At 44.9% G+C, this 8,153-nt stretch overlaps 1 protein-coding gene across 4 annotated transcripts in view; it reads right to left on the minus strand.

Annotated features, from left to right (window-relative positions):
- LOC144497518 (volume-regulated anion channel subunit LRRC8D-like) overlaps nt 1–7,579 on the minus strand; it is a 90,052-nt gene extending 82,473 nt beyond the window's left edge. For 2 of the 4 annotated variants that reach the window (XM_078218907.1, XM_078218909.1), the window contains exon 1: nt 7,395–7,471. The gene's annotated coding sequence lies outside the window, so the exon portion shown is untranslated. Of the gene's footprint in view, nt 1–7,394 lie in introns of all 4 variants that reach the window. The other 2 variants (XM_078218904.1, XM_078218910.1) reach the window with 2 other exon arrangements.
- Nucleotides 7,580–8,153: the final 574 nt, after the last annotated feature.

Raw genomic sequence — 8,153 nt, forward strand, 5'->3', positions numbered from 1 at the left:
CCCACACATTTATCATGGCCAATCCATCTCACCTACACATCTTGGGATACTAAGGGTGCAATTTAGCATGGCCAATCCACTTAACCCGCACATCTTTGGACAAACGTTCACTAGATTGATTTCTGGGCTGAGAAGGTTGTCCCAGGATCAGCAATTGAATAGACTGGGGCCCATATTCCCTGCAGTTTAGAAGAATTATATATGTCTTCTAATTGAAATACAAGAGCTTTATGGGGTAAATACTGGGAGGTTGTTTAGGGAGTGGAGTCTCAGGATGAGGGGTTGGCCATTGAGGAACAAACTAAGGAGAAATCTTTTCACTCAAAAAAAGTGTTGGAAATCTCTACCCCGGACGGCAGTGGATGCTCAAGTCATTGAGTATATTCAAGACGGAGATCTTTAACACCAAGGGAGTCAAAGAGTACACAGGGATATGGTAAGTTCAGGTAGAGGAAGGTCAGCCATGACTATATCGAATGATGAAGCAGGCTCAGGAAATTGTAAGGTCTACTCCTGCTCCTATTTCTCATGTTCTTACATTTCAATAATCTTGCAGAGCGGCTCCTAAACCTCCACTTCATTGAACATTGTGCAACCCACTTGGGAAACCACCTAGACCCCATAAAAATCCAATGTCTATAAAAATTAGGAATTGGATCTTCGGCCACTTCGCTTACTACACCCAGTTGGTCTACATAAGACGTGCTGGTTAGATGCATTGACCCGAACAAAGCCGGAATGTGGCAACTAGGGGAATTTCACAGTAACTTCATTGCAATGTTAATGTAAGCCTTACTTGTGACTATTAAATAAATAAACTTCACATTTAATACAAAAACACAAAATTAAAGCCCAACAAGTGTATTTGGAATGACGAGCTATTGGAACTCTGCCCCTTCATCACCTGATGAAGGAGCAGTCCTCCAAAAACTTGTCATTCCAAATAAACCTGTTGGACTTTAACCTTGTGTTGTGAGACTTCTTAGTGCCCACCCCAATCCAATGCCGTCATCTCCACATCAAAAACACAAAGGACAACAATTATTCCGACACCATTTAAAAAATATCAATGCAATGAGTGAAAGTCAGCCAACAGAAAACAAAAATAAAATAAGCATTTAGAGACAGCATTAGTTAGTCCAAAATTCCTCCCCCTAAGCACCAAAAGAAGGCAAGTGCATTATGCATTGATAGTTGAAGTACATTTGGCTATAGCAGCAACAATTCTGTGGAAAGTTCCACAAGCATCAGTGTAGACTGGTGGTCATTGCACATCCTCACCAAGAAACCAATTAATGGAGCAGAGTATACTTGACCCTCCTTTTTCTTTCAACTTCTCCCATTTTACTTGGGGTAGCCACATTGCTGGTTGATCACCTTCTCCATCTCCTCCTTTCAGCCACCCACTCCTCTTCTAGTGCCTCTGCGTTTAAGTCTCTTGCCGCAACATCTTTCCACCTGGTCCAAGGTCTACACCATCTCTTTCTTCCTGACAGCCCCATCTCCATCAGTCACCTCATCACATTCCACTCCCCCCCTCAGTCAATAGATGGACGGTACCATTTCAACATTTTCTTGGATGCTTTCTTCAATGCTCCCACAATATTCACTGACTTCACTGGGGTGGCACGGTGGTTAACACTGCTGCCTCACGGCATCAGGGACCCAGGTTCAATTCCGGCCTCGGGTCACTGACTGTGTGGAGTTTGCACATTCTCCCCATGTCTGTGTGGGTTTCCTCCGGGTGCTCCGTTTTCTCCTATACTCCAAAGATGCGTGTGTTGGGTTCATTGGCTATGCTAAATTATCAGGGAGATTAGCTGGGTAAATATGTGGGGTTATGGAATAGGGTCTGGGTGGGATTGTGGTCGGTGCAGACTCAATGAGCCGAATGGCCTCCTTTTGCACTGTAGGGGTTCTATGGACTGCACAATGCCTTTCTCATCGCTCCACGTGTCCATCTCAACATCCGCATTTCATTAATATCCAATACACTTGCCTCCTGTCCTACACTATATTCTGCAATCTGTACTTTCCTCTCTATCTGTCGATTCTGTTCTATCAGAAATAAGGTTGAATTCCGACTCACTGGCCGATTAAGTGAGGATCTACTAACTTGGAGGGAATAGTGAACCACCACAAAAATTATTGCAATTGTACACAAAAGAAACATAGGGCGGGATTTTTCAACCACGTTCGCCCCAAAGCCGGAAAGTTCCGCCCGAGATCAACGGACCTTTCCATGGTCCGCCCCTCGCCCGCTACGATTCCCGTGGCGGGCAGAATGGGAAAATTCACCCCGGGAGCCAGTCTGACACAAGAACAGCTTCTTCCTTGCTGCCATCACAGTTTTGAATGGACCTACCATATATTAAGTGGATTTTTCTCTACAACCTAGCTATGACTGTAACACTACATTCTGCACCTTCTCCCTTATGTAGTCTTCGAACAGTATGCTTTGTCTGCATAGCTTGCAAGAAACAATACTTTACTATATCCTATACATGCAACAATTCAGTCATGGTCACAATTCATGGTCAAAGAGTGGCCCTGAATCTTAATTTTGGCATTGTGGATGACAGAGTTCAGGCCCAGAAGCAACCATGAAACAGACTAATTCACCAGCACTGAAGATCAAGTGTGTTCGTATTTAACATCACACGCTGTATCTTTTATACAAGATACTTGAAATATGCCTTGTACAAACAAAAAACATGAAAACTGAATTATATCCACACTTGAGGGTGATAAAATGCTATTTTAGAATGGAAACTGAAAGGGGAAAGTCATGTTATTTTCAGTTGTTTAGGATTTAAAGGAGTTTTTAAACGACAGATGTTGTATAACAGAGCACCGCATTAAACTAGAAATTGATCAAATATTGATCCTTGTTCACTTAGAGGTCATTGCTGGCAAAAGTAAAGCACTTGGACTCAATACCATATCAGGCGATGACTGCCGTGGAAACACTCTTCCTGTGTATTGTTACTTACAAGTCATAAATTCTTGGCACATGAAATTAAATATCAACAAATGTAAATGATTACATACTGCGAGAGGGAGGCGGAGGCCTAGTGGTATTATCACTAGATCATTAATCCAGAAACTCAGCTAATGTTCTGGGGACCCGGGTTCGAATCTGGCCACAGTAATGGTGGAATTTGAATTTAATAAAAAATATCTGGAATTAAGAATCTACTAATGAAACCATTGTCGGAAAAACCCATCTGGTTCACTAATGTCCTTTAGGAAAGGAAATCTGCCGTCCTTACCCGGTCTGGCCTACATGTGACTCTAGAGCCACAGCAATGTGGTTAACTCTCAACTGCCCTCCTATGGCAACTAAGGATAGGCAATAAATGCTGACCAGCCAGTGATGCCTATGTCCCATGAATGAATTTTTTAAAACCCTGTTATAAAGAGAATTGAATGAGAAAGATGTGAGTAGCAGCTTCATCACTTTCATCATCATGGCAATGTGGAGAATAATATTTTAAACACAATATCTTTCCTGTACACTTTGTGGCCCTCGGTTCAAATGTTGCCTTTAAGTGCCTGCAAACCTGAACAAGATCCTCCATTTTCTATACAAGGGGGCTGACAATTTCAAGTTGACCGCTGTTTGAAAGGCAGGGTGACCTGTTGCCTTTTTTTTGTGGGGGGCGGGTGAGAAAGGAGGGAAGGAGAAAGACCCCACATGGGGAGATGATGGCCAAGTGGTATTATTGCTGGATTATTAATCCAGAAATTTAGCTACTGTTCTGGGTACCGGGTTTGAATCCCGCCACGGCAGATGATGGAATGTGAATTCAATTAAAAAATATCTGGAATGAAGAATCTACTGATGCCCATGAAACCATTGTCAATTTTTCTAAAGACCCACCTGATTCACTAATGTCCTTTAGGAAAGGAAATCTGCCGTCTTTACCTGGTCTGACTTACATGTGACCTCTGAGCCACAGCAATGTGGTTGATTCTCAACTGCCCTTGGACAACTAGGGATGGGCAATAAATGCTGGCCAGCCAGCGACGCCCATGTCCCACAAATGAATTAACAAAAAAATGTTTAATATCAGAACACAGCGCTTGTGTCAGTCAGTGAGAATAGGAAGAGGGAATAATAACCAGTTCTTTTCTTTTGGAGCTGCACACCTAATGTACTTCATTGACAATTTCTGCTTTGGATTCGGGCCTGAACTACAGGCTTCCCAAGTTTTCCACCTTCCCCATTTTTCTGCTTTTCCTTGGGGGGGGGGGGGGGGGAAAGAAAGCTACCCAATACCTCAGGTATCCATGTGTTCTGTGTTTTGTTAATGCTTCATCCCGCTGCATAACAGGTGATCCGTTATATTATCTCAATCATTCATACACCCTTCCACTTTTGTTTAAGATTCTATTAATAGACCTGCTAATCCCGTATTTTACTGATTTCAAATAGAACCCAGCCCAAAACGTTGACTTGTCTGTTATCCCCAGAGGCTGACAGGCTTGTTTTCTGTTTACAATGATTCCTGCTTTAGAATTACAAGATTATGGTGCTCCTCACAACAGCACAGTTGGTCTCTGGAAATCATTGTAACTTCATGCTGCAATTCCACGGTGAGCAGAGAAGAGAAAGAGAGTTTTAAAGTTTATTCATTAGGGTCACAAATAGGCTTACATTCGTACTGCAATGAAGCTACTGTGAAAATCCCCTAGTTGCCACACTCCTGCACCTGTTCGGGTGCACAGAGGTAAAATTTAGCACGGCCAATGTACCTAACCAGCACGTCTTTTGGACTGTGGGAGGAAACCGGAGCGCCCAAAGGAAATCCATGTAGACACGGGGAGAACGTGTAGACTCTGCACAGACAGGTGACCCAAGCCGGGAATTGAACCTGGGTCCCTGGCGCTGTGAGGCAGCAGTGCTAACCACTGTGCCACCGTACCGCATATATAGAGCAGCTAGAGCAAGAGAACCACCACTCCAAATGCAAATAGCATGATGTGCAAGTAATTAGGAAGGCAAAGGAAAATTGCAGTTTATTGCAAGGGGAATGCAATATAAAAATGGTGATGTTTTGTTAGGTTATACAGGGTATTGGTGAGACTGCATCTGGAGTACGGTGTATAGTTTTGGTCTACCAGCTGGTGATGCCCACATCCCAACAAATAAAAAAAACTTCTGCCCTTAATTAGATAAACTCTCCAGTTCAGAGGGCTGGATGTCAAATAAGGGTCTCACTTCAGCATAACCAAATGGCATAATTTTTTGCAGGTGACAGGGCACATTGAGAAGGTTGATAAATAGATTGTTGGTCTTATAAACAGAGTAGGAACACAAGAAAGTTACATTCAACCTCTAGGCATGGCTGCTTAGGCCTGAGATATTAGGAAACGGATGCAATGCCCTAAACAGAAACAGTAATGGAAGCAAACTCTGTAACAGATTAACCAAAAAGGGCTTAAGTAAATATTTTTTTGAAAAGAAAAAAAGTGTAAAAGTTGAATAGTTCTTTCACTGTGATGAATGGTTTCCTTCTGCCCTGAAAAATTATATAGTTCCATCTTACAGATGTAGAACTGGATGCCACAGAATCCCTACAGCGCAGGCCCATCAAACCTGCATCAGGCCCTAACTCCTTAACCCCACCTATTTACCCTGCTAATCCCCCTGACACTAAGGAGCAATTTAACATGGCCAAACAACTTAACCCACAGATCTTTGGACTGTGGGAGGAAACTGGAGCACCCGGAGGAAACCCACGGAGAATGTGCAAACTCCGCACAGACAGTGACCCGAGGCCAGAATTGAACCCGCGTCCCTGGCGCTGTGAGGCAGCAGTGCTAACCACTGTGCCATCCATGATTGGATTGGAGCATTTGGAGCCAAGCACAAGGCGGCCCAATGACTTTCTGATCCTCAACTTTTTTCCGATGCTTTAAATTGAAGGTTATTAAAAGCACAGAATTCCGAGCACCATAAACAATAAGCTAACCAGCTCCCTGCCATACTAGCAACTGTGTATCTGAGTTAAGAGTACAGCATCTACCATCACTGAACGTGCAAGCAGTATTGAAGATGTTGGGGAGTTCACACAAAATAAAGCCAGTACAATCTGAGGAGAAAAGAAAATCCAAGGCAAAAAAAATCAATTTGTTGCGAATGTCTTGCAACAACGTCCCATCTATAATCCCTCAGAGAAATCCCAATTTGCCACCAAACTTTTTGGGGTTGTTCCAAATTGTTTCTCTTTCAGCATCCAGATTATATATTTTCTTAAGGGTTGCAAGAAGTTACATTCAGATTATTATATATTTTCTTAAAAGTTGCAAGAAGTTACACTACCCAGTAGATGTGTCACACAAAAATAGGATCAAACACACAATGTTCTGGAATAGATCATTCTGTCCTCAAGACTGATGTTTGTTTCTGAGCTATCGCAGCCTCCAATTTCCTCCCAAGAAAGACGTTAAAAAACAAAAAAAACTCAGAAAAATGTCAGCGGATTTAAAAAATCCCAAACTCATCAACCAACTAACTGCACTGAACCGGTTGACACTATTTGAGATTGAGCAAAAACATGACGCAATTCGCCCCTTTAAGGTCAAGACGATAATACCCGTTGCTTGATTTGGTTAGAATGATTGCTGGAGAGAGGGGAGCAGCTCATTGCAGACATTCAACCCAAAACCCAAAAGCAGTGTTACATCTAGCTAAGCTCAGACCGCCATAAGGCAGGAGAGTGCAGACAAGACAGAGTGCAGCTCAAGAAGCAGCACATTTAGGCAGAGCCTCTGTCCCTCCCCTCCATACACTAACACTCCCCCTCTCCTCACTAACACACCCCCTCTCCCCTAACAACCCCCCCTCCCCTCCCCTCACTAACACCCCCCTCACTAACACCCCCTCTCTCCCCTCCCCAACACCCCACCTCTCCCCTCACTAACAACCCCCTCCTCTGACTAACACCCCCTCCCCAACAACCCCCTCCTCTGACTAACACCCCTCTCCCCTCACTACCACCCCCCTCTCCCCTCACTACCACCCCCCCCTCTCCCCTCACTACCACCCCCCCCTCTCCCCTCACTACCACCCCCTCCTCTCTCCCTCCCCTCACTAACACCCCCCTCTCTCCTTACCCTCACTAACACCCCCTCTCTTCCCAATCTCTTCCACGGGCTTCCACTGTCCCTGCTGAGCTGAGACCCCCACACCTGCCTAAACACACACACAGATACTGGAGCCGCTATGGTGGCAGCTGTACCTCTGGATAAGGCTGCCCACCGCTTGCCTCTTTGATGCTGCACTGGAGCCGCAATGGAGAGATGGTTGGATGCTTTTTATCCCCCCTCTTTCTCTGCAGTCATCTCCCTCCCTCTCTCTCTGTAGTCCTGAAGCCTGTGCTACTTACCGGGGGTGCTGAGTGGCCGGCCAGTTGCCCCCCTCCTGCCCCCAGTCGGCAGCCTCCCGCTCTCCTCTCTGTGTGAGAGGGAGTGGAGTGAGAGTGAGCCGCGTCTCCAGCCGGAGCGGAGCGCTTCCCTCCAGTGAGAGGAGGAGGAGGCGGGCAAGCCGGGCGCATTCTCCCCTTTTGCGGCCAGGATCCTTTCGCTTCCTTGCTGCCTTTATGGCCCCACTTTAGTTCATAGTCTCACCGCCCCCCTCCCCGCCAAATAAAATACAAAAATCCCACTGCCAACACCGATAAAGAGTGTAAAATATAAAATACACAATCTTCTTTAGTGACAAAGAGCTTGTTACAACACAGCGAGAGCAGTGAGACATCCTCCAACACTGCTCACTGCATCATTACACACATTTTAAAGGCTTTTATTTTTAATTTGAGGTGAATTCTGTGTTTTTTTTCTGGGTGGGAATTATTTAATCACCCTTTTTATTTCCCCTCACGTCCCAAGTGCTACTTTGTGTGTGTGTGTTATTTTTTTTATTGAGACTCAGGCTGAGTGCTGGGGTTGGCTGACAGGCGCGGTTTGACTAGTCAGAACCTGTTTCAGTCGGAGTCGGCCGGCTGTTGCCACGTTTGGTGTAATCCCAGAGAGAGAGGCGGTGACTACAGCAGCATGTCCCTGTGTAGCAGGCACTGAGTCTGTGGCCAGGGTCGCGGGGAAGGCATTGTGCAAACATTCTCAATATCTTTCAAACTTTGTATCAA

Source organism: Mustelus asterias, chromosome 8 (assembly GCF_964213995.1).
Source record: "Mustelus asterias chromosome 8, sMusAst1.hap1.1, whole genome shotgun sequence".
Taxonomy (NCBI): Eukaryota; Metazoa; Chordata; class Chondrichthyes; order Carcharhiniformes; family Triakidae; genus Mustelus; species Mustelus asterias.